We start from the raw sequence: 25,390 nt of genomic DNA, 5'->3' as shown, positions 1-25,390 counted from the left end.
ACAAGATGGGAAGCGACTGTCTAGGAAGGAGCATGGTGGAAAGGGATCTAGGGGTCATAGTGGACCACAAGTTGAATATGAGTCAACAGTGTGATGCTGTTTCAAAAAAAGCAAATATGATTCTAGGTTGTATCAACAGGTGTGTCGTAAGCAAAACTCGTGAAGTCATTCTGCCACTCTACTCTGCACTAGTTAGGCCTCAGCTGGAGTACTGTGTCCAGTTCTGGGCGCCACATTTCAAGAAAGATGTGGAGAAATTGGAAAGGGTACAGAGAAGAGCGACAAGAATGATTAAAGGTTTAGAGAACATGACCTATGAAGCCAGGCTTCATGAACTGGGCTTGTTTAGTTTGGAAAAAAGAAGATTAAGGGGGGACATGATAGCGGTTTTCAAATATCTAAAAGGGTGTCACAAGGAGGAAGGAGAAAATTTGTTCCTCTTGGTTTCTGAGGACAGGACAAGGAGTAATGAGCTTAAAGTGCAGCAGGGGAGGTTTAGATTGGACATTAGGAAAAAATTCCTAACTGTCAGGGTGGTCAAACATTGGAATAAATTGTCAAGGGAAGTGGTGGAATCTCCCTCTCTGGAGATATTTAAGAACAGGTTAGATAGACATCTATCAGGGATGGTGTAGACAGAGCTTGGTCCTGCCTTGAGGGCGGGGGGCTGGACTCGATGACCTCTCGAGGTCCCTTCCAGTCCTATTATTCTATGATTCTATCTCCCCTGAGATCTAATTCCCCACGTGCCAGGCACCAGTCAAAGCCAGGGCTCCGGGGTCTCAAGCAGAGCACTGCTGGGGGCGGATATGTGTCTATTTGAGGCAGGTTCCTCACGCCCACGTCCCAGACACATACTGTGGCACAAAGACCAATGGTCCCTGCACAAAGTGTGTCCCAGAGATAAGTGTTAGCCCCGGGAACAAGCATCGCCCTGCAGAAGAGACACCCCTGGTATGGAGCCAACAAGCCCAGGAGACACTCAGCTCAGGATCCCCAGGTGCACTGACACAGACTCCCTGGCACAGGAGAATCCCAAGCCTCAGTTCTGCCGGCCAGAGTTTTCTCCTCTTCTGTTTCTTGTCAGCTCCCTGCAAAACACCTCACAACATTAGATGAGGATGAGTGTGGATAAACCCAGCTGGGCTGTAGAGCGGCTCTTAGATGGGGAAAGAGAGGTGCTCCCGCCGCCTCCCTGAGCAACTCACACATGTAAGAAAACTGCCATTAGAGGTCTCTGTATAGGTGTCAGGATGGCCGAGTGGTCTAAGGCGCCAGACTCAAGGGCCTGTCTTTCCCTTAGTTGGGTGTTCTGCTCTCCAAATGGAGGTGTGGGTTCAAATCCCATTCCTGACACATCATCTTTTCTTATATCATCTCTTTTATGTCTAGAGAGGTGACCTCATTTCCCCATTTCTCCTGACATTGTAGGAGCCCTTGCTCCTCCCACATGCTCATGAAAGCATTTCTTTTAGGCTGCATCTACACAGCAGCGTTCCTTACGGCCATTACACGGCAATAACAATGGGAGCATCTACACAGCAATTCCATTATTCCGACGTCTGTAACGCACCATCCAGACCAGTGGTCTGAGGAGCCAGGAGGTTTCCAGGCTGCAGACAGCCAAGCCCACAGGCAAAGACAAAGCAAAGTGCCAGCCACTTCCTGCTCAGCCCAGCGGGGTCTGTGTGTGACCCCCAGACCTTTTGTTTGCCTTTCCCCAGGTGCAGGGGCCCAGATTCACCAACACTCACGGGCCCCACTGGAGGAGGCTGGTTTGCTGCTTCACCCCACGGCCCAGCAATGAGCCCCCAGACTCGCCCTGTGCTCGGGGAGCCAGGTTTGCTGTGTGAATTGTGTGGGGGCAGGTAACATCAGGCCTGGGCACTGGGATTATTTACCAGTTTCCCTGGGGGCCCTGCTGTTTTCACAGCACAAATATCTTTCCAATCACCCCTGAGTCTTCCCTTTCCCAAGCTGAGAAGAAGAAGTTCCCTGAACTCCTGGGAGCTGCTGTTCCAAAGAAGAGGCATTTCCCGTGGAAAGATGGCCAAGGCCAATCCCCTACACAGAGCCCCAGAAAATACCAATGGACACTGGGCACTTGTAACGCTCCCTCTCGGGCAGCGCTACGGAATGGATCCAGCTGGCAATCGGGCTGACTAACGCCATCAACAGACGAGTCCCTGTGAGACTTCTCAGCCCAAGTGCTGAGACTGTGGAGTCTCCCACTCCCAGCCCAGTGGCAGAGGGGCAGCGCCCTGAGGAGGCGGGTCCCGAGGCAGCAGAGAACTTTGAAGGGAATGGAGACGTAAGGTCAGAAGGAAGGAGAACAAGTCACCTCTTCCCAGGTGAGATGTGGTGGGAAACTCCCAGATCAGGTGCAAGCTGAGCTCCAATGGCTGGTTCCTGTCCTGGTGGCTCCTTGCAGGGCCTGGCTTGAGAAGCGCCAAGGAGCCGTGTGTGGCCAAGAGAAAGGGAGCAGAAGGAATGTGGATGAAGGAGCAGGGTGGGGGAGCAGGAACAAGGGAGGGTGTCAAAGGAAGCTGGGGGTGCTGGGTGGGAAGAAAGTGAGGGGAACGGGGTGGCTGGGGTCTGGGCATGAGGCAAGCCATTATGTGGCTTTGTGTCCACTTGCACCAAAGGCGACAGCCACACTGCCCCAAAGGTGAACAGCACAGTAGTGGCACTTCCAGGGTGAGCCCTCCACTGTGTGGCTGCGATCACCTGGTCCCAGGCAAGGCACCACTGAGAAGTCTCAGCCCCAGCCCTGCATCCTCCTATCTCAGCCTAACCTGCTGAGCTGTCTCCCACACGCTCCTGAAAGCCAGCGCACATGCCACACATCCCTGCAACAGGCCCTGGCACTGCCTTGTGGGCACCAAGGGGAACCGCAATAAGAGCAGATCCGGTGTTTCTGCCTGGCTTTGAAGCAGGGACTTTTTGCGTGTTAGGCAAATGTGATAACCCCTACACCACAGAAACACACACAACAGTGTTTTCTGCTGCTGCACTTAAGCTTGGGCAAATATTCTGTTGCTAACCCTTTGGCCCACAGAGATTGCTGCACAGCAAATGAATTCTCTGATGTCAATTTTGTGCCCTCAGGAAGGGACCAAACTGAAGGAGGCCGGGCCCCCACCTGGGGACTCCAACCTAAACCCTGAGACCAAGGGGTTTACAAGCCAGAGAATCAACGTTTGCTGCATTTTGCCCTCCCCTAACCCTGGAGAACCTCAAAGGCAACTCTGCAGCCCCAGCAGCAGGGGGAGATGTGCATGTTAGAGCCTCTGCCCACTGAGCTGTAGCTTTCTGTGCCCAGGGAGCCAGACACCACCAGGGTGGGAAGGCAGGAGGGAAATGGGGAACTTTCAGTTCAGCAGTCCTGGGGCAGAGCAGCTGGTGTGCTGCCGGGTTGGTCCAGTAGCACCCAGAGTGGCGCTGCAGGACCAACCGGCAGCGCCCCAGCTGCTCTACCACAGGCATCCGGAGAAAAGCCTGGTCTGCTGGGGGGGAGGGGATGCACTAGCTGCGCCCCCCCCCCCCCAGCAGACCAGGGAGACGCGGGCGGCGGGACGGAGACGCACCGCGGTCCCGCCGCCTGGGTCCTCCGCAGCTTTGCTCCCCGTCTCCCTGGTCTGCTGGGGGGAGCGGCGAGTCAGGGTATGTGGGGATCAGTCAGAGCCCTTTCGTGCCAGTGCCAGTCACAGCAGCCTCTGCACCCGCTCCAGGCTTGTGGTTTCCTTCTTCCCAACACTCCTCCCCAGTCAGCCTTTTCCTGAACCAGCAGTTCCATGGGTGGCCAGGGGAGGCCTCTTCTGTGTCCTAGAAGGACCTAGGAAAATGTGAGCAAGGGTTACAAAAAGGCACCACTGAGACTTGAACCCAGGATCACCCATTTATGAGACAGGTGTTTTAGCCAACTAAGCCATGGTGCCCTCTTCCACAGTTTCTTAAAAATGGCTCTTTATGTTTCCAGACAACACTTTTGACTCCCAAAGTGCAGCCGTTCCCCATTTCCCTCCAGCCATCGAGCCCAGGTGGTGTCTGGCCCCCCCGTGCACAGAGAGCTACAGCTCCGTGGGCAGGGGTCTTTGGCTTCCTTCTCCATGGGATGCTGTTGCAGGAAGGGCTGCTCAGCAGGGACGGGGTTCACCTGTGGAGGAAGGGAAGAGTATTTGGGTGCTGACTGGCTAACCTAGTGAGGAGGTTTAAACTAGGTTTGACGGGGGCAGGTACCCAAAGCCCACAGGTGAGTGAACAACATGGACACCTGGGAGATGGGCCAGAAATGGGAGAGAGCAGGGGCTGTAACTGCAGAGATAAAGGAGGGATAAGGGACCACTGGGAAGCAAAATCCAATCTGTGTCTTAGATGCTGGTACAGACACACAGGACTATGGGTGATAAGGAGGAAGAAGTTGGTATCACAGGGACTTGGTGGGATAATACACTTTATTGGTATATTGGCACAGACAGGTAGAGCTTGCTCGGGAAGGACTGGCAGGAAAAAGGGAGGAGGAGTTTCCTTAGATAGGAAACATGTGAACACTTGACACAGGAGTGGACTTGTTGGGAGTCTGTGGGTGAGGTTAAAGGGGTAAAACCCCAGGGTGATGTCACAATAGGCATCTGTTCCAGACACCTCCCCAGGCAGAAGAGGTGCCTGAGGCTTTTTAAACAATTAACAAAATCATCCAAAGTGCAGCTGGTTTCACACACACTCAGCCTCACCGACAGCTGGGAGGCAGTTTGCAGGGAGCTGAAAAGAAACAGAAGAGGGGAAACTGGAGCCTGGCAGAACCAAGTCTTGGGATTCTTCTGTGTCCAGATGTGCTAAGCAGCTGGCAGCCAAGCTCCCAAGTGCTGGTCTATTCCTGCCCTCTCCAGGCAGGTGAATCCCCTCTGCTGGGTGTTACATGCTGGACATTGCCTGTCTGATTTTAGCCAAGAAACTGCTCCCTGTGAGGCAAACCTGACACCTCCTGCCCTGCGGAAACCAGACCCTTGCCTTATGGAAGAAGCCCCTGGAAGCACTTAGCCCCTGGCTGGCTCTGCCTGTGGAAAAAAGGAAACAGCAAACATCTATCACTGGAGAATGTGGGTATTGATCCCACTGCCTCTCGCATGCGAAGCGAGCGCTCTACCACTTGAGCTAATTCCCCTGTCTGTGAGTAGTTTTTCCTGCCCCCCCCCACCTTGTTCCAGAGCTCACAACATCCCTTCTGATAAACCCTCATCAAAAACTCAGCAAATCTCCAGAGAAGTTACGGTTCCTTTACAAGACTCTGCACAGCTCAGTTCCAATCAGCCGGTCTTCCCTAGAGCTCGGAACATCAACTGCAGCAGCGTTGCTCTTACGCCCAGTGTAGACACGGCCTGAGAGTGTCACAAGCCAGCCCCAGACACATTCCTGGCTAGGACCAGTCACAGTCTGGGCTCAGTGAGGGTCCGTCCTACCTGAGACGTGTGTGACACAAAAGCCTCCTGTTCCCTGCCCAGTTCCCAACACTGGCTTCAGACCCAGTAATATTTGGTGCCTTGGCTGCTGTCCCTGCTGTTAGGGAGCTGTCCCGCACCTGCAGTTCATCCGCCTCCCGGAGAGGCAGCAGCTCTGTGAGGGGGAGAAGCCGGGGAATTTCCCTGCATGCGTAAAAACCATCACTGCTGGCCCGGCCTGGGCCAGTGCGCTAGCATCCCTCCTGTCTGGAGCATCTGCCAGGGAAAAACTAAAACCACATCAGGAGATAAGGGGTCAGGGTCCCCCCCAGCAGCAGCTATAGGAAATGGGGTACCTCTACTTCCCCACAGCAGGAAATACTGGAACAGGGGTCCATCCACCTCTCCCCAGGGGGAGCTATGGCACCAGGGGACCCTCCACCCCCCAGCAGGAGCCAATGGGTGCCATGGGGGCTCACACACAAACAGGGGCACACGCCCTCAATATCGGTGCCCAGGACAAAACTCGCTCCACTCCTGGAACAGGAACAGTGACTAGCAGTGAGGCCCCTCCCTGGCAGCACCATGTCAGATGGTTTCTTCTCGGCCTGGTACCTCCTGAATGCTGGGAGGAGCTGCCTGGGTCGAGGGGCTGCAGTTCCCTGGAGAGAGGGGCTGGCTATACCTACGCTGCAGACTTCTTGCTCAAGAACTGTTTTGTGCAAAAGGTCTTGCACAACAGTGTGTCCACACTCCCATGTGCTTTTGCACAAGAGAAGTGCTTTTCTGTAAGAGCGCCCATGGCAGTGTGGACGTTCTCCTGAGCAGGAAAGCTCTGATGGCCATTTTAGCCATAGGGCTTTCTTGAGCAAGAAACCCCTGTTGGCTCTCCACACTGCCTCCTTGTGGATGAGTTATTGGGCAAGGGGCCTTATTTCTTGTGGGGAGAGGAATAACTCTTGTGCAAGAAGCCCTGTTTTCTGATGCTGTACTATAAATTTACATGCACAAGAACGTGTCTGCACTGTAGACGCTCTGCAAGTTTTTGCGCAAGAACATCTGCTCTTGCACAAAAAGCCTGCAGTGTAGATGTAGCCCTGGAATGTAGACACAGTCTGAGACAGACAAGAAAAGGAAGTGGCCAGAACCTCCCCCTGGCAGGCTGGTCCTCAACAGGATGAGCACGTCTACACAGCACCCTCATCTCGAAGTGAGCTGTGCAATGTGAGTGGGCTGCCCGGGACCCTAGGGGAAGGTCTGTGGGGAGTTTCCAAGGCAACAACAACTACAAAGTTTCATAATCTACACTCATGTGACTGTGATTTATTCCTCCACTAACAAGTGTCTCTGAAGGGATGAGAAATGCAGGGCCCAGGTGCAGGGAGCTGGGTCACATTCTCCTGCCTGAGTCTCAGTCCTGGCTGAAGCCTGGCTAAAGAGAGAAGAGGCCAATGCAAACAACCCCATGGCAGCGGGGGAGTCAGTACGTGGGTGCGTGGAGCAGGGAGCTGGGGGCAGAGCTGGGCTCTAACTCACTAGGGGTGCGTCCCATAGCTCAGAATAAGCGATGCAATTGTGTAGCTTATTTCAAGTCAATTTTGAAATAGCTTATTTTGTAATTTGGCGCTGGCTACACAGCACTTAGTTGCAAATAAATGGCTGTTCTGAAATGCCCCTCGCTCCATGAGGTTTGCAGGGACGTCAGAATAGGGAACCCGTTATGGTTTGAAACAAGGGGATTGCTCTTAAGACGCATCACTGTGATATGAGCACCATGTTCTAAACCTCCGAGCTAGCCGGGCCACGGGTATCAGTCTCACAAGTGGCCCTTTCAGAAAGGAGCCTCAGTTCGCCACAGAGACCTTGTAGGATCTAGAACAAGGTGGGGTGGGTTGGGGGAGATGCTCACATGCAGGGGAGTTAGCTCAGATGGGAAACCCCTTGCTTTATATGCAAAAAGTAGTGGGATTGATGCCCATGTTCTCCTACTGCAGCTTTGTCTTGGTTCCTAGTTTTCACTGTTGGGTGCTCAGTGGCCCCTCCCTCTTCCTACCTGCCCTCCCAAAAGAGACAGACCTGTCTCCCCTTTCTTTTCCCACAGCAATTGCCATGCGGCAAAACAGAGAGTGGAGATATCAATCCTAGCAGTCCATCAGGCTGTGTGGTGCACTAGAAAGCATATTGGACTTTGTAGTTACACTGGTTAATGTGAGCCCAGCTAGACATTCAAAGGTTGTGGGTTCAAGTCCCACCAGAGTTGCCTTAGCTGCTTTCTCATTTCCAGGATGCTGCTTTTACAGACCAATCAATCCTTAGGCTGACACTGGGGTGGGCTGGCATCCACGCAATTCCTAGCAGACCCCATTAAGGGTGGAGGTAAGGGCTAGGACTTGGGGGTCTGGTCTGGGGTTGTTCTGAGAGGCTGCAGGTGCTGATAGATCCTCCATGTCTCCTACCAGTGCTGTGCAACACGCAGGCTCAAAGCTTTGCTGGAAAAGAGCGCCAGTCTAGACGCGGATCTTTTGGAAAATAAAACCTTTTCTGAAAGATCCCTTATTCCTTATTTTAAGAGGAATAAGGCCCCAAAGGGACAGACCCAAAGCAGCCGCCTGGTCCTAAGGCCGGGCCTGCAGCCAGGGGGAGGAAGAAGAATCTCTTCTGTCAGCTAGAGTTTAATCAGCAACCTAAGGTCACTTGCCGAGCACCCGCTACAGGCCTCTGCTCTGCCAGCTGAGCTATGGAAGGTGCCTGGGGCAGGCTGCTTTGCCCAGGTGGGCCTTGGATGAGTGCCAGGGCAAGAGCCCCCCCGAAGGGGACGGTCTTCCAGGGGAGGGGCAGGAGAACCCAGCAGAAGGACCCTTGAATGATCCCGGCAGAAACGCCGCATCTCACTCCCTTCAGCTCCCCTTGCTGCCCTGGCAGGCGCTGCCCCTTCTCCCACCGACCTGGGCCTGGCCTCCCTCCCCCGCCCAGCACCACAGAAAGCCCCTTGGCGCGAGCCTGGGCAAGCCAGAGGCCTCAGGCCTGTCCCCTCTGAGGGGCTTGTGCCTCGGCCTCCTCTGCCCTTGGTGCCAGCTCTCCTGGCTGCCCCTGAGCGCTGCTGGCCAAAGGAGGCAGCAAGGCAGGAGAGGGGGGAGGAGCAAGTCCCGCTGAGGCCGACAGCTCAGGCTCAAGCCTCCACCCCCAGCACAAAACACTTCAGCTGGGCCCGTGTGGCTCCCTCCTGCCCCCGCACACACTCACAGGGGGAAACGTGCCCCATGTTCCATCCCCGCGCCAGGCCTGGGCGACGGGCTCAGCCCTCGAGCAGCCCACAGGGCCTGTGAGGGATGGACTGAGAGCAGGGCCCCACTGACACCCCCTGTCCTGCCCCACTGGCCTGCGTGCGGCGCTGGCACGGGACAGGCAGGAACGGCAGCCAGGGAGAAAACAGCTTGGACTGACGGGCGAGTCTCACTTGCTGACCAGACTCCCGGGCCCTGGGCTCTGGGGACAGCCTGGGGGGGGGAGGGGCAGGGAGGAGAGAGTGTGTGATGAAATTCCAGGGGGGGCATGAGGGTTTTTACAAATCAAAAAGCAGGGGGGGAGTGATGCCGAAAAGTTTGGGAACCACTGCATGGTGACAACAAGTGAGATTTGAACTCACAACCTCAGCATGTCTCCTACAAGTACTGTTTTATAAGTACTGTGCACTGACCCATTGCCCCACTGGAGCAGATATTTGAAGTGCTTCTTCAAAGATTGAAAAAGTCAAGAAGCACAAAGTGGAATTGAAGTTTCTGCTGAGCCCTTGTTCTTTCTTTTCACAGGCAGAGCCGGGGGACTCCGCACATCCAGAGACCCCTCCCTCTTCCTCTCTGGTCTCTGAAATAACCCACCCTAGTGGGGCACAAAGCTGCTGGAGGCCAGAGCACGAGAGATGAGTTGCACGTGGGTTAGTGCTCCCTTTGCACATGAGGTGTAGCAGGATTCACTCCCATCTTCCCCCACCTGCTCGCTGGTGCTGAGGGGCCGGCCCCTTTCCTGCTGCCCCAACTCTTATTCCCACAATGCACTTTGTGCAGGGACCGTTGGTCTTTGTTGCAAGGCGTGTGGCTGGGAGCCAGGACCCTTCCCAAAGTATACAAGTCCCCCGCCCCCGCTCTGCTCACATTCTCTGGCTGCCTCCAGCATGGGCTGAGCTCAGGGGTCAGATGGGCGACCTGCCCTGATGCTGTGATGGCATCAGGCACCTGAGCACAAGTCTGCTCACAAAGCTCTAATGGGCCTCAGACAAGCAAAACCACCTTAGTGAACCTCAGGACAAGGAAGCCAAAAAGCCTGGAGCACAAGGACCTCCCAGCAACTGCCCCAGCCCGTCCCACTGAGATTTAAACTCAGATTGGAGAATTCAGAGTCATTAGTGCTGCCCCTTACACCTGGGACCTAGACAGAAGGCCTGAGGTAGACACCTGGGACACTCAGTTCTCAGTCTGGCCTCTGCTCTCCTGGCTTCCCTCCAGCTGCTTCATCTCTCAGGACTCTCTGGCTACGTCTACACGGCACGTTTATTTTGGAATAAGCTATTCTGGAACAGTTATTTCAAAATAGCACGTCTACACTGCAGGGAAACCTCAAAATGAGTCTGAGGAGGCTTCCCTAATGTAGATGTGTTACCTTGATTTAGAGCCCCAGGGGGAATAACTTAGAATGGCCCTGAGAAGGGGATGTTTTGAAATAGCAGAAGTGGAGCATGTACACGCGCCTCATTTTGAAATAGCTATTTCAGAATAGTCATTTTTCTGCGTACAGTGAGGTCTACAGAAGTTGGAATTAGCCGTCCGTTATTTCAGAGTTACTTCAAAATAACGGAATTGCTGTCTAGACTCTTGCCTTGTTATTTTGGAATAATGGCCATTGTTTCAAAATAACTTTTCTGTGTGGACAGAACCTCTGTCCTGCCCCAGTTCTGATGCTTTCTGGACAAACTCCATGTTAGGACCAGTCACAATCTGGGGTCAGTAATGGTCCGTCCCACCTGAGATGTGTGTTCTACAAAAGCCTCCTGTTCCCCACCCACTTCTCAATACTGGCTGCAGACACTTTTTTTTTATATGGGGGTGTAGCTCAGTGGCAGAGTGTTTGACTGCAGGTCACATGGTCCTTGGTTCAAATCCAAGTGCCCCCTGCAAGAGTGTCTATTTAATAGAGACATTTCCTTTGTATGAACTCTTTGAATGAATACAAACCTGTAGGCTACATTTACATGGCAAGGTTTTTGCTCAATGTTCTTGCACAAAAATGTGCAGAGCACAGCACGAGTGTTCTTGCATAAGTACATTTGCACTACAGCATTGGAAAACAGTGCTTCTTCCAGAAGAGTTATTCCTCTCCCCATGAGGAATAAGCCCTCTTGCACAAGAGCTCTTCCACAAGAGGGCAGTGTAGACAGGCAACATGAATTTCTTGTGCAATAAACCTGTATGGCTAAAATGCCCATCAGAGTTTTCTTGCACAAGAGAGCAACCACACTGCCATGGACGCTCTTGCACAAAAGCACATCTCTTGTGCAAAGCACTTGGCAGTGTGGACGTGCTCTTCTGGAAGACCTTTTGCACAAGAACGCTTACGCAAAACAGTTCTTACACAAGAAGGCTGCAGTGTAGACGTAGACGTCGTGTTATGATGGTGTTTAGGTCAGTAACTGGGGCCACTAAATGGTGCTTGTGACCTGTAACCTAGGGATCCATGATGGATCCCCTCAGGCACCAGCCACTCAGAGACTGGTCAGAACTGGATTTTTCTGCCAACTGGCACGAGGATTCCTGAAAATAAGCGGCGGAACAGCTCTGCACAAGAGGGTTTTTTTGTGCAAGAAGGAGCAGTGTAGACAGCTTCTTCTTGCACAAAAGTCTCTGCTGCAAAAATGATGGCTCATTAGGTATGCAAATGAGGGCATGCCCTTCTTTAACTCACATTCTCAGACTACAAGCAATTCACTATCAGCTTTCACCAGGGTTTTAGAAAGAAAAAGTCTAGTCCTGGAGTCCAGCTTTAGTAGAAGCAGAGAGAACAAAATGCAATTTTCATCTTCTGAGGAGAAGGGAAGAGGATTTTCTTCTCCACATCAGCCTAGGGAGGAGAAAAAATAACCCTCCGCCCGCTGATTGTCCCCTGTCAGCTTCTGTAGCTTCATCTCTTCCACAGCAGCTCCAGCTTTGAGCTACAAATATCAAGGGGCTGATGAGGAAATGAGGAGCTGGCAGCTCGGGTTAGTCGCTTCCATGAGAACAAGAGGTGGAGTATTCACAAGGTGCATTCCCCTCCCCTGCAGAGCAGGGTGTTAGAAAGAGCTAGGAACAGAACAGTCAGCCAAGTGCCATGTATGCCAGAGTGTGTTTCTGTGGTGTAGTGGTTATCAAAGTTATGTAACAGATGAAAGGTCCCTGTTTCAAAGCCAGGTAGAAACACAAGGCCTTCTCTTATTGCTACTTCCCTGGGTGCCCAGGTAAACGGAGCTGCTGCTGACCAGCCTGTGCCCGGGATGAGCCCAACTACCATGTGACAGAGGTGGGTGACGTCAGCTGAGAATGCCCCTGGGTGCCAGCCTGGGGAAGGGAGATGAAACAGGCCAGGCAGCTGCTGTGTGATTTGCTCAGTGTTCACAGGCCAAATGTCGGAAAAGCCTCTTCCAAAAAAAGCAGAAGAAAAAGCTGCACAAATTGGGTTTCGAAATTTGCGTAGGTTTTTCCAGAAGAAGTGCGGTGTAGACATAGCCTGAGTGTTGCTCAGCACTAGTAGAAGACAGGGAGGGACAAAATGGTCTAACAGCAATTGCAGACTTTCAGAACAACCCCCAACCCCAAGAACCAACCCTTCCCTCCACCCACACTAGGGTCTGCGGGGAAGTGTCTGGACTCAAACCCACCCCACTGTCAGCCTAAGAATTGCCTGGTCTGTAAAAGGTGCCCAGGAAATGAGGAAGCAGCTAAAGTGACTCTTGCAGGACTTGAACCCACAACCTTTGAATGTCTAGCTAGGCTTACATTAGCCATGGGCACTTAAAGTCTAACATGCTTTCCACTGCACCACAGAGCCTGAGGGACTGCTGGGCTTGATATCCCCACTCTCTGCTTTGCAGCATGGCAATTGCTGGGGGAAAAGAAAGGGGAGCCAAGTCTGTCTCTTTTGGGAAAGCAGGTAAGAAGATGGAGGGGGATCACTGAGCCCCCACCATGGAAAGTAAGGGCTAAGAACTGAACTACAGATAGAGAATGTGGACATTGATCCCACTGCCTCTTGCATGCTAAGCAAGTGCTTTACCACTTGAGCTAACTCCCCTGCCTGAAAGAAGTGTATCTGCCTCACCCACCTTGGTCCAGAGCCCACAACCTCCCTGTGGCTGCCCAAGGCTCCTTTCTGGAAAGGCCACTTGTGAGCCTGACACCCGTGGGCCGGCTAGCTCGGAGGTTTAGGACGTGGTGCTCATATCACACAGACGCGTCTTAATAGCAAGCCCCTTATTTCAAACCATAATGGGCTCGCTATTCAGACATCCCTGAAAACCTCATAGCACGAGGAGTGAGGGGCGTTTTGGAATAGCAATTTATTTGGAAATAAGTGCTGTGTAGCCAGTGCCAAATTACAAAATAAGCTATTTCAAAATTGACTCAAAATAAGCTGTACAATTGCATCGCTTATTCTGAGCTATGGGACACATCCCTAGTGAGTTAGGGCCCAGCTCTGCCCCCAGCTCCCTGCCCCACCCACCAATGCGCTGACTCTCTCACTGCCATGTGGCTGTTTGCATTGGCTCTTCTCTCTGGATCCAGGTTTAAGCCATGACAGGGGCTGGGTTTGGGGGGGTCTGAGTGTGGGAGGGGGAGCATGTGTTCTTTTGGCTCAGCTTTTCACTTTCTTCTGTAAACCCAGGCGCTCCTGTTTATATGGCAGGTGCTTTAGGCACCTAAGCCATGTTGCCTGCCATAAGGGCCCCTTTAATACAGTGTCTGTTATTTCGAAATAGCGCTATTTTGAAATCGTGCCATAACGCAAATATGCAAATGAAGCACAGGATATTTAAATCCCAACTTCATTTACTATTTTGAATGTCTCCATTTGCATCCCTCTCTCAAAAGACGGTGCACATATAGACGTACCCGAACTGCCTTGTGGGCACCAAGGGGAGCTGCAAGAGGAGAAGACCCTGTGTTTCTGCCTGGTTGCAAACCAGGAACTTTCCATGTGTTAAGCTAAGCCATGGCACCCACCCACAAACTTGCTTTAAAACTCTTCTGCTTTATGGTCCCAGACAACACCTTTGACTCCCAAAGTGCAGCCATTCCCCATTTCCCTCGAGCCTTCCAGCCCTGGTGGGGTCTGGCCCCCTGGGCACAGAAAGCTCCATAGGCCGGGGGCGTTGGCTTCCTTGCCCATGGGATGCTGTTGCAGGAAGGGCTGCTCAGCAGGGATGGGGTTCACCTGTGGAGGAAGGAAAGAGTATTTGGATGCAGACTGGCTAACCTAGTGAGGACACTTTACAGTAGGTTTGATGGGGGCAGGTACCCAAAGCCCACAGGTAAGTGAACAACATGGACACCTGTGAGATGGGGCAGAAATGGGAGAGAGCAGGGGCTGTAACAGAAGAGATAAAGGAGGGATGAGGGACCACAGGGAAGCAAAATCTAATCTGTGTCTTAGATGCTGGTATAGACACACAGGAATGATGGGTAATAAGCAGGAAGAAGTTGGTATCACAGGGACTTGGTGGGATAATACACGACTGGAATATTGGTACAGAAGGAAAGGTAAGCAGGGAAAAAGGGAGGAGGAGTTTCCTTAGATATGAAACATGCGAACACTTGGCCTGAGGTGGAGATGGACACTTGAGACAGACTTGTCGTCAAGCCCTGGGTGAGGTTAAAGGGGTAAAACCCCAGGTTGATGTCACACTAGGCGTCTATTACAGACACCTCCCCAGGCAGAAGAGGTGCCTGAGGCTTTTTAAACAGGCTCCCAAGTGCTGGTCTGTTCCTGCCCTCCCCAGGCAGGAGAATCCCCGCCGCTGGGTGTTACAGGCTAGACTTTGCCTGCCTGACTTTTAGCCAGGGAACTGCTCCCTGTGAGGCAAATGGGACACCCCCTGCACTGCGGAAACCAGCCCATTGCCTTATGGAAGAGGGAAGGAGCCCCTGGAAGCACTTAGCCCCTGGCTGGCTCTGCCTGTGAAAAGAAGGAAGCTGGAGGCATTTATCACTGGAGAATGTTGGCATCAATCCCACTGCCTCTCACATGCGAAGCGAGCACTCTGCCACTTGAGCTAATTCCCCTGCCTGTGGAGAGTTTTCCTGTCCCACCCACCTTGTTCCAGAGCCCACAACGTCCCTTCTGCTAAACCCTCATATAAAATTCGGCAAATATACAGAGAAGTTGCGGTTCCCTTTACAAGACTCTGCACAGCTCAGTTCCAATCAGCTGGTCTTCCCTAGAGCCCGGAACATCGACCACGGCAGTGTCGCTTTTACACCCAGTGTAGACACGGCCTTAGAGTGACACAAACCAGCCCCGGGCACATTCCTGGCTAAGACCAGTCACAGTCTGGGCTCAGTGAGGGTCCGTCCTACCTGAGACGTGTGTGACACAAAAGCCTCCTGTTCCCTGCCCAGTTCCCAACACTGGCTGCAGACCCAGCGATATTTGGTGCGTTGGCTGCTGTCCCTGCTGGCAGGGAGCTGTCCCGCACCTGCAGTTCATCCGCCTCCCGGAGAGGCAGCAGCTCTGTGAGGGTGAGAAGCTGGGGCATTTCCCTGTATGCGTAAAAACCATCACTGCCGGCCAAGGCTGGGCCAGTGCGCTGGCATCCCTTGTGTCTGGAGCATCTGCCAGGGAAAAACTGAAACCGCATCAGGAGATAAGGGGTCAGGGTCCCCCCGGCAGGAGCTATAGGGAATGGGCTACCTCCACTTCTCCACAGCAGGAAATACTGGACCGGGGGTCCCTCCACCTCTCCCCAGGAGGAGCTATGGCACCAGGGGACCCTCCACCCCCCAGCAGGAGCCAATGGGCACCATGGGGGCTCACACACAAACAGGTGCACATGCTCTCAATAATGGTGCCCAGGGCAAAACTCGCTCCGCTCCTGGAACAGGAACAGGAACAGTCACTAGCAGTGAGGCTCCTCCCTGGCAGCACCATGTCAGACGGTTTCTTCTCAGCCTGGTGCCTGCTGAATGCTGGGAGGAGCTGCCAGGTCCGAGGGGCTACAGTTCCCTGGAGAGAGGGGCTGGGGCCGGTGGCTGCAGGAAAACCCTTCTGCTGTGTCTGCGGCTAAGCCGCACAAAGGAAGATACAAGATCACTGGGGGGGGGGGGGGGGAGTCTTTGCCCGATGAACGTGCCTGAGGAAAGATGCTGGAAGCGCAACAGAGACATAAAAGGGGACAAGGGACAGTTTGAGTCACACACACGGCAGGGGGCACAGCTCAGCAAGGGACCTTATCCACTCACAGAGCTTCACAGCTTCTCCACCCGCCAAATCTCACCAGGCAAACTGCCCCATGGGCTTCACCCGCACCATGCTCACAGCCTGGGGACTGTCTGTCAGTTTGCCAAACCAAATAGCAAACACTCCAGCATTTGCTAGGGAGGGGTCTGATCAGTTTTTGTAGAGAAAGAGAGAGACAGCCACCATGGCTGATCCAACTGTCTCAAAGAGCCAAGGAAGGCAAATTGTTTGTCAATGAGAGAGAACTGTCACCCCAAGTGGGACTTGAGCCCACAATCCCTGGCCTAGGAGGCCTGCTTTGTCCATTAGGCCACCAGCACACACAGAAAACACTGCTAGGGACAGAAATTCACCCTTCTAAATGGCCCCTCTTCAACTTTTAGATCCTTATTAAGCCCCTTTGAAGAAGCCAGATACACAGGAAGGGCTGATCACACCCCTCTGAAAATCAGCTTTCCATGGGTATCAGTAGCTGGCTCCGAGTCCTGGGCCTTGACGTCTCGTCTCTCTGTCTGAGGGCCTAAACACCAATTGCACCCTCTCCACTGTGGAATATCAGAACTAATTTGGATTCCATTAGGAGTCTAGTTGTCAGCTGTGGAGTTAACTTCACTGTGGGTCAGTGGTGCACTAGCATTGAGGCTCATCTGTTATGAGCTGAAGAGCTGAAATCACTGTATGTTGTGGGGAGCCCGGCGCTATACTATGGAAGAGCTGAAATCACTGTTGCTGAGGGGAGCCTGGCGCTAAGCTACCAGCAGAGCAGCTTGCAGGGGACAACCAGCAAGCGCAGGCGGACAGTAGAGCCGTTTGCTGGGACCACCGGTGGGTGCAGGCAGACGGCAGAGCAGCTGGTGGGGACGACCTGCGGCTGGTAGGAGCCGCAGCAGACAGCCAGTGGAGCAGCAGCAGGAGCAACCAGGACTGAGATGGCTGACGGAGCTGGACAGTTCATGGGGCAGCTGAGGTGGCTCACAGGACGACAGGTGGAGTGCGGCAGAGTGACTCACATTGACGGCGGCGGCAGAACACTACGGAGAGGCGGAGCCATCGGCGGACCACGTAAGGCGTATCGATCCCTGCCCCTCTGGGTTGGGATGGTAAAACCCTGCCGGGTGAACTTTTGAACCCTGGGGCGGCACTGACCCCAGGGCAGACACTTTTGGGTTGCTGGACTTAAGAGACTCTTGGGGTGTTGGACTTTTGGGACTTTGGGGGGATTTGTGGCTGGGGGGAGGGCCTTTGCTCATGTTTGGTCTGTAAATCCGAGTTGTGGTGTTTTCCCAATTTAATGCTGATGTCGGTTACCTCATGTTATTAAAGGTTTGCTGCTATACTGAGGCTCTGTGCTTGCAAGAGGGGAAGAATTGCCTCTTTGAGGCACCCAGAGGTGTGTGTGACATTTCCCAGGTCACTGGGTGGGGGCTTGAGCCGGTGTTGTATTACCTTGTTGGGAGGAGACCCCAAGATACTGAACACGGCCCTTTACTTGGCCTGGCAGAAGGGTTACATGAGGCTTTCCCTTGAGGACAGAAGGGATTGAGGGTCCCATGTGGGAGTGTTTCTGTGGAGATTTCCCCTTTCCCCAGGCTGCAGTGGGAGGGGGCTGGGGCAGGCAGGGGTACAGGAGGGGCTAGCACTGAACTTCTGGGAGAAGCAAGAGAGAGGGCTATTAACACCCTATGAGGATGGGATTTGAACCCATGTGTGCAGAGCACAATAAACTAGCAGTTCATCCCCTTAACCACCTCAACTGAGCTGTAAAAAATTGTTTCAATCCACCTGAAGTCAGCACTTCAGGGAACCTTTGTGCCACTCGCTGGCTGGCCAGGGACACCCAGAGCGGGAAGGTTTTGGCTTTTCACAATGTTCCCTGGGCAGCTGTACAAAGCTCAGTGCTGGTAACAAACCCAGACACCCCCTGGCTACATCTACCCTGCAGACTTCTTGCTCAAGAACTGTTTTGTGCAAAAGGTCTTGCACAACAGTGTGTCCACACTCCCATGTGCTTTTGCACAAGAGAAGTGCTTTTCTGCAAGAGCGCCCATGGCAGTGTGGATGTTCTCCTGCGCAGGAAAGCTCTGTTGGCCCTTTTAGCCATAGGGCTTTCTTGAGCAAGAAACCCCTGTTGGCTCTCCACACTGCCTCCTTGTGGATGAGTTATTGCGCAAGAGGGCTTATTCCTCGTAGGGAGAGGAATAACTCTTGTGCAAGAAGCCCTGTTTTCTGATGCTGTACTATAAATGTACATGTGCAAGGGGCTTGCTCTTAAGATGCATCTGTGTGATATGAGCACCACGTTCTAAACCTCCAAGCTAGCCGGCCCACAGGTGTCAGTCCCACAAGTGGCTCTTTCAGAAAGGAGCCTCAGGCCACCACAGAGACGTCATGGGGTCTGCAACGAGGTGGGTGGGGCAGGAGAGGTATTAATAGGCCAGGGAATTAGCTCAAGGCAGAGACCCCTTGCTTTGTGTGTAAAAGGCAGTGTGATCAATGCCCACATTCTCCAACTGCAGTTTGTTCCTAGTTTTCACTGTTGGGGGCTCAGTGGCCCTCTTCCTACCTCCTCTCCAAAAAGAGACAGACCTGGATCCCCTTTCTTTTCCCCCAGCAGTTGCCATGCTGCAAATCAGAGACTGGAGATATCAACCCCAGCAGTCTATCAGGCTCTGTGGTGCAATGGAAAGCACATTGGATTTTTAAGGTGTAATGGTTAATGTGAGCCCAGCTAGACATTCAAAGGTTGTGGGTTCAAGTCCCACCAGAGTCACTTTAGCTGCTTCCTTATTTCCAGGATGCAGCTTTTACAGACCAGTCAATCCTTAGGCTGACACAGGGGTGGGCTGGCATCCAGGCAATTCCCAGCAGACCCCAGTAAGGGTGGAGGAAAGGGCTAGTACAGGGGGGTTGGGACGGGGGTTGTTCTGAAAGGCTGCAGGTGCCGATAGACCCTTTTGTCCCTCCATGTCTCCTACCAGTGCTGTGCAACACGCAGGCTATGTCTACACTACACTGTTCTTCTGGAAAAAGCTATGCAAATTGTGAACTCCAATTTGCATAGCTTTTTCTGCTTCTTTTTTTGGAAAAGGCTTTTCTGACATTTGGCCTGTCTACACTGGGCCAAATTTGGGGAAAAAAAACCTTTTTTGCAACATCCCTTCTTCTTCATAAAATGAAGTTCACAGAGATGCCAAAAAAGCATGTCTGCTCTTCTGAAAAATTTTGTGGAAGAGCAGATGTGTTCTCCGGACTAAAGCGTTGTCTCTGTAGTGTAGACAGAGCCCTGATATAGCATCTTATTTTAAGTTTAGGGTTTGGCGTAGACATAGGGTGGACATATGGTAACCAATTTGAGCTACAGAAGTTGTCATTTTGATCTTATTTTGAAAAACACTTTGCTGTTTACACAGCACCACATTTTGAAATAACCTGCTATTCTGAAATGTCCCTTACGCCTCATGGAATGAGGTTTACAGGGATGTTGGACTAGCGAGCCCATTGTATTTCAAAATAATGGGACTCTGTTAACATGCAGGATGGACGTTAAAGATGCCTTCATGCCCCAAAAAATAGATATTACAGATGACTTAGTACCCCAAAATAGCACTGTATTGTTAAGGTCACCTTACAGGCCCACAGCACGGGGCACATTTGATGCTGAATTTTCAGCTTTCTGCTCTTGGGACTTTCTGTTGCTGTCTCCAGCCACATGTAGGCCTGAGCCTGCATCTCCAGAGCCCCAGCCCCTCACAGACTGCCAGACAAAGCTACCAGGGGGACAGGTGTTTTCAGACTCACAGCAGGAGGCACAAATTCCTCTCTAGGGAACCCACAGGAAAGGAAGCCGAAGAAGATGGGTTTTGAGAGGTTTGTAGCAACCAGCCCAGCCACAGCAGGTCTCACAGAGATTTAGGATTCAGAGTCCTGAGTGCTGCCCCTTACACCATGGGACCTACACAAGACACCCCTGACTCATCTGGGCCAAACTGGAGCCCATGCCCATGCCCACTGGGACCAGCTTTTCTTGTTTCCTTCCACCCAGAGCCCCCTTCTTCTCCTGGGATGCAAGGAGCCTCCCTGGGATGCCCTGAGACTAATTTGCCCGGTACTGAAGTTAGACTTACCAGTCTGTAATTGCCAGGATCGTCTCTAGAGCCCTTTTTAAATATTGGTGTCACATTAGCTACCTTCCAGTCATCAGGTACAGAAGCCGATATAAAGGATGGGTTACAAACCACAGATAATAGTTCAGCAATTTCCCATTTGAGTTCTTTTAGAACCCTTGGATGAATGCCATCCAATCCCGGAGATTTGTTAACATTAAGTTTTTCTATTTGTTCCAAAACCTCCTCTAATGACACTTCAATCCGGGACAGTTCCTAAGATTCATCACCCACAAAGGACGGTGCAGATTTGGAAATTTCCCTAACTTCCTCAGCTGTGAAGACTGAAGCAAAGAAATAATTTAGTTTCTCCGCAATGGCTTCATGGTCCTTGATTGCTCCTTTTATATCTCGATCATCTAGGGGACCCACAGGTTTTTTATGAGGTTTCCTGCTTCTAATGTACTTAAAAAACATTCTGTTATTTCTTTTTGAGTTTTTGGCTAGCTGTTCCTCAAAATCTTTTTTTGCTTTTCTTATTACAGTTTTACACTTGATTTGACAGTGTTTATGTTCCTTTCTATTTCTCTCACTAGGATTGGACTTCCACTTCTTAAAAGATGCCTTTTTGTCCCTCACTGCTTCTTTTACATGGTGGTTAAGCCACAGTGACTCTTTTTTAGGTTTCTTGCTATGTTTTTTTAATTTGGGGTATACATTTAAGTTGGGCCTCTATTATGGTGTGTTTAACAAGTTTCCATGCAGCTTGCAGGGATTTGGCTCTAGTCACTGTGCCTTTTAATTTCTGTTTAATTAACCTCCTCATTTTTGTGTAATTCCTCTTTTTGAAATTAAATACCAGGGTGCTGGACTGCTGAGGTGTTCTTCCCACCACAGGAATGTTAAATGTTGTTATGTTATGGTCACTATTCCCAAGCGGTCCTGTAATGGTTATCCTCTGGACCTGATCCTGCACTCCACTCAGGACTAAATCGAGAATTGCCTCTCCCTTTCTGGGTTCCTGTACCAGCTGCCCCAAGAAGCAGTCATTTAAGACATTGAGAAATTTTATCTTAGCTTCTCTTCCTGAGGTGACATGTATCCAGTCAATTTGGGGATAATTAAAATCCCCCATTATTATAGACTTCTTTATTTTGGTAGCCTCTCTAATCTCCCTCAGCATTTCAATGTCAGTATCGCTGTCCTGTTCAAGTGGTCGATAACATATCCCTACTGCTAATTTCTTATTATTGGAGCATGGAATTACTATCCATAGTGATTCTATAAAACCTATTGCTTCATTTAATATTTTTATTTCATTTGATTCTACATTATCTTTCACAGACAGTGCCACTCCACCATCCACCTGGCCTGCTCTATCTTTCCAATATATTTTCTACCCCGGTATGATTGTGTCCCACAGATTTTCCTCATTCCACCAGGTTTCACTGATGCCTGTTATGTCAATCTCCTCCTTTAATACAAGGAATTCTAGTTCACCCATCTTATTAGTCAGACTCCTGGCATTTGTGTAGAAGCACTTTAAAAATTTGCCACTACTTATTTGTTTGCCCTTCCCTGATGCATTGGATTCCTTTATATGCAGTTGCTTGTCTACTCTGGCCCATGGTTTGTCCTCTCCCCTCCTCTCTTTCTGACTACAGCTTAGAGAATCTCTATCAACGGATTCTCCTCTAAGAGAAGTCTCCATCTGATTTACGTGCATCTCCACACCAATCGGCTTTCCCTCATCTCTTAGTTTAAAAACTCCTCTACGGCCTTTTTAATGTTTAGTGCCAGAAGTCTGGTTCCACCCTGGTTTAGGCGGAACCCATCTTTCCTGTATAGGCTCCCCCTCTCCCAAAAGTGTCCCCAGTTCCTAATAAATCCAAACCCCTCTTCCCTACACCATAGTCTCATCCCTGCATTGAGACTTTGAAGCTCTCTCTGCCTCCCTACCTGGCCCTGTGCGTGGAGTATATATATATATATATATATATATATATATATCCAATAACAAACTCCTATAATTCCCCAAATCATGAAAACGACAAATCTTGTACCAAACAATTCAATCGTGGGGATTATTAAATCCTCTTTCCTTCGTGATCTTAAGTTATATCGTGGAGACTCTGTTTCTGTAGAATGTGTAACTGATTGTGCTGCAATTGGAGGTGCAGTAGCTGAGAACGGATGTAGATCAGCCAGGGGAGGTTCCTTTTTGCAGTGCGATGCATGTACCCAGCTCTGGAGTCCTTCACATTTTACAGCAGTGTGAGTGGGACTTGGTAAGACCCTTTCCAGTGAGATTGGAGGGCATTATTCTGTTGGTGTGCCTTGATGTAAACCCAGACTCCAGGCTTTAAAAGATGACATGGCTCTGATGCAGGTTCAAGAAGGGCTTTCTTGGCCTGAGTGTGAATAGACCCTACACATTTCATTAAGGCTTTACAGTAACTTAACATAACATCATCTATTATATGTAGATCAAATTGATGCAGTGCTCTAGGCAGGGTGTGTAATAATCTCATAGGTCTATCGGTTAACATTTTGTGGGGAGATAACCCATGTTTCCTATTCCCTGTACCCCAATATACATTAAGGCCAAAGGTAATGCATCTGGCCAATTACGGTCAGAGTCCTCACAGATTTTAGCTAATTTGGTCTTTAGGTCAGAGTTTTTTCTTTCTACCGCTCCACTGGACTGTGGATGGTAGGCACAGTGTAAATGCTGTTGGATTCCTAGAGCAGCACATACCTTTTGAACTACTGTGAAATGAGTTCCCCGGTTACTGTCTAAAGAAAGAGGCACTCCGAACCGGGGGATTAATTCTCTGAGGAGTTTCTTGGCAACCATAGTAGCATCAGCATGTTTATAAGGATAAGCTTCTACCCACCCCGAAAACATATTAATGATTACAAGAATGTACTTATATCCACAAGATTTAGGCATTTGTACAAAATCCATTTGTAAATTCACAAAGGGTCCCCCACAGTGGGGGGAGGGGTTAAGGGGGTGTTGCAATTTTAGTTTTTACCCTTTGTCCAATGTTATGAAATAAACAGATAGAGCAAGTACTGCAGTACTGTGCCGCCACAGCAGGAAAATGCGGGGCGAACCAATCCTGCTTCACTGCTGCAGTCGTCCCCCCTTTGCTCATGTGGGCCACCGAGTGGGGCACACGAGCAAGGTAGAGCAGGATAGCTTGAGACACAACCAGGTGGCCGGAGCGAGTCAGGGTGCAACAAGAAGCCCCGCCGCAGCCAGTCTGCTTTTTCAGTCTCAGGTGCCTTGCCGTGTAGCCCAGTCAGTTCTGTGAGGGACACCTACATAGGCTGGGCTACAGAAGGGCAGACAAGAACATGTTTAGGAGCCTGAGGGCCAGAAAGGGCTGCATTCTTTGCTGATTGATCAGCAAAGGCATTTTTATAGGTAACTTTGTCAGAGGGGGCCAAGTGTGCTTGACACTTGACAATAGACAAGGAGGAGGGTAAAGGAAAACACAAAGAAGTACATTTACATAATAGCTATTGTAAATGGGGAACCAGCAAAGGTAAGACGTTGCTTTCACAACTGTCTACAATTATGGACAATGCCAAAGGCATATCGGGAGTCAGTATAAATATTGGCAGACAGTCCTTTAAGTAAAATGCAAGCGCAAGTTAGTGCACTTAAGAGAACAAGGGAATCTTATCTACAAGCTTTAAGGTTAAGAAAGGTGAGCAAAAGATCATTTAATCTAATGATTTTTTTATGGTGTCCGACACCAACAAATAGCAGGGCAAGTGGCCATTATTGCAATGGTGGGGTTACTAGTTTCCTCACTGTATTTAAATATTTTGATGTCTCACTTGCCCGTGTTGTGTTACTTATAGATTCTTTGTCATCTCTGGCTAAACCACTTTTATAATTAGTGTCAAGTTGCAAAAGCTAAATATTTCTTTAGTATGGCAATTTAAGCAAAGCAAACCCAGTGGAAGGGAATTGGTACCCCACTTTCAAACCTCCTTTTCACTGTGCAAATTTTGCTTTTTTCCTTCAGCTCCATAAGAGTAGCAGGAGCAGTGGAGACATTGTTAACATTCTTTTACTTAAACAATTTTTACACTATTATTTTTTACTAAATTTTGAGTTGCCAATTGATTGGGCCCAATTATTAATTTTGTTTTGTTTAAAGTTACACTTTTGCTTTACTTAAAATATTTTTTATTTAAAAACAATATTCTATACGCATTTGCAAAACATTAAAACAATACAAAACACCACAAAAACAACATTATGTCATGACAGAGAACCATGGTTGTTGCTTTTTTTTTTAACCTGGTACCAGTGCTTTTTGATGTTTTGCAAGACAAAGAAAATATTTCTACTTCCGTGGGGGTGGCACATTATATTTTAGAATACTTTACAGATGTCTTTGCTAATTTTGATTAGCCTGCTGTTACTCAATGGTATGCTTCTGTTTTGCACACTAGTTTTAGAGGATTTGAGTGGATTACTTTATTGTTCAATTATTAAGTTAAAGGTGGCATGTTTTAGTTTCTCTCTTGTACTGCTGATTAGGGTTTTTAACGTGTGAAGCTTCAAATTATTATGATGAGAGAATTTACTGCTAGAAACTCTTTTTTTAAAAACAAGGCATTTGCTAGTTATTATTCCAGCAATCAAAAAGATTTTTTTTCTGGAAAAGAATCATATACAATGTTACAAGCTTACTTATGGGGGACAGCGGGCCCCACATTTTTCTGAAATAAACAGGCAGTTTGTTATTCATACAACCTTGGATCTGAAAGCAAGCCAAAAGTGTATGATTTGTTTTCTTAGGGTAAGTCTACACTACAGCACTAATTTGAACTAACTTAATTCGAATTAGTTAATTCGAACTAAGCTAATTCAAACTAGTGCATCTAGACCTAAAAACTAGTTCGAATTAGCATTTTGCTAATTCGAACTATCATATCCACATTGAGTGGACCCTGAACCGAGGTTAAGGATGGCTGGAAGCAGTGCCGGCAGGGCATCAGGTTAGGCCTGAGAGTGTGGAGCTCCAGTCTCAGGCTAGCCGAGGGCTGTGCTTAAAGGGACCCAACCCCCACCCCAGACAGACAGTTCTCAGGGGTTCCCTGCTTGCAAAGCAGTCCTGGCTTGGAGTGCCCTGAGTGCCCACACTCGGCACATCACAGCACTCGGCCATCAGCCCGGCTGCACTTGCCGCAGGCTGCCATCTGGGGGGGTGTCAATCGGGGGGCTGCAGGAGAGCTTCCACCCCGAGGAGCCTGCAGAGCCACACCAGTCCTCCCCATCGGGGGCTCGTACTCCATTCCTCCCTCACCTCCTTCCACTTACCCCTCCCTAGCCCCCCTTCC

At 50.4% G+C, this 25,390-nt stretch overlaps 4 non-coding genes across 4 annotated transcripts; 3 read left to right on the top strand and 1 right to left on the bottom strand.

The window, feature by feature from the left end:
- The first annotated feature begins 1,247 nt into the window (after window positions 1-1,247).
- Window positions 1,248-1,356, top strand: TRNAL-CAA (transfer RNA leucine (anticodon CAA)). Its single transcript has 2 exons — window positions 1,248-1,285; window positions 1,311-1,356. It is a non-coding gene; the product is annotated as a tRNA-Leu (tRNA).
- A 3,735-nt stretch (window positions 1,357-5,091) lies between these two features.
- Window positions 5,092-5,164, bottom strand: TRNAA-CGC (transfer RNA alanine (anticodon CGC)). The gene has a single exon. It is a non-coding gene; the product is annotated as a tRNA-Ala (tRNA).
- Window positions 5,165-10,533: 5,369 nt separating this feature from the next.
- Window positions 10,534-10,605, top strand: TRNAC-GCA (transfer RNA cysteine (anticodon GCA)). Its single transcript has one exon. It is a non-coding gene; the product is annotated as a tRNA-Cys (tRNA).
- Window positions 10,606-18,585: 7,980 nt separating this feature from the next.
- TRNAK-UUU (transfer RNA lysine (anticodon UUU)) lies at window positions 18,586-18,690 on the top strand. Its single transcript has 2 exons — window positions 18,586-18,622; window positions 18,655-18,690. It is a non-coding gene; the product is annotated as a tRNA-Lys (tRNA).
- Window positions 18,691-25,390: the final 6,700 nt, after the last annotated feature.

The sequence above is a fragment of the Pelodiscus sinensis genome, chromosome 31 (genome assembly GCF_049634645.1).
Source record: "Pelodiscus sinensis isolate JC-2024 chromosome 31, ASM4963464v1, whole genome shotgun sequence".
NCBI lineage: Eukaryota > Metazoa > Chordata > Testudines > Trionychidae > Pelodiscus > Pelodiscus sinensis.
Note: the sequence above shows the minus strand (reverse complement) of the source record. Positions and strands in the feature narration are given on the sequence as shown.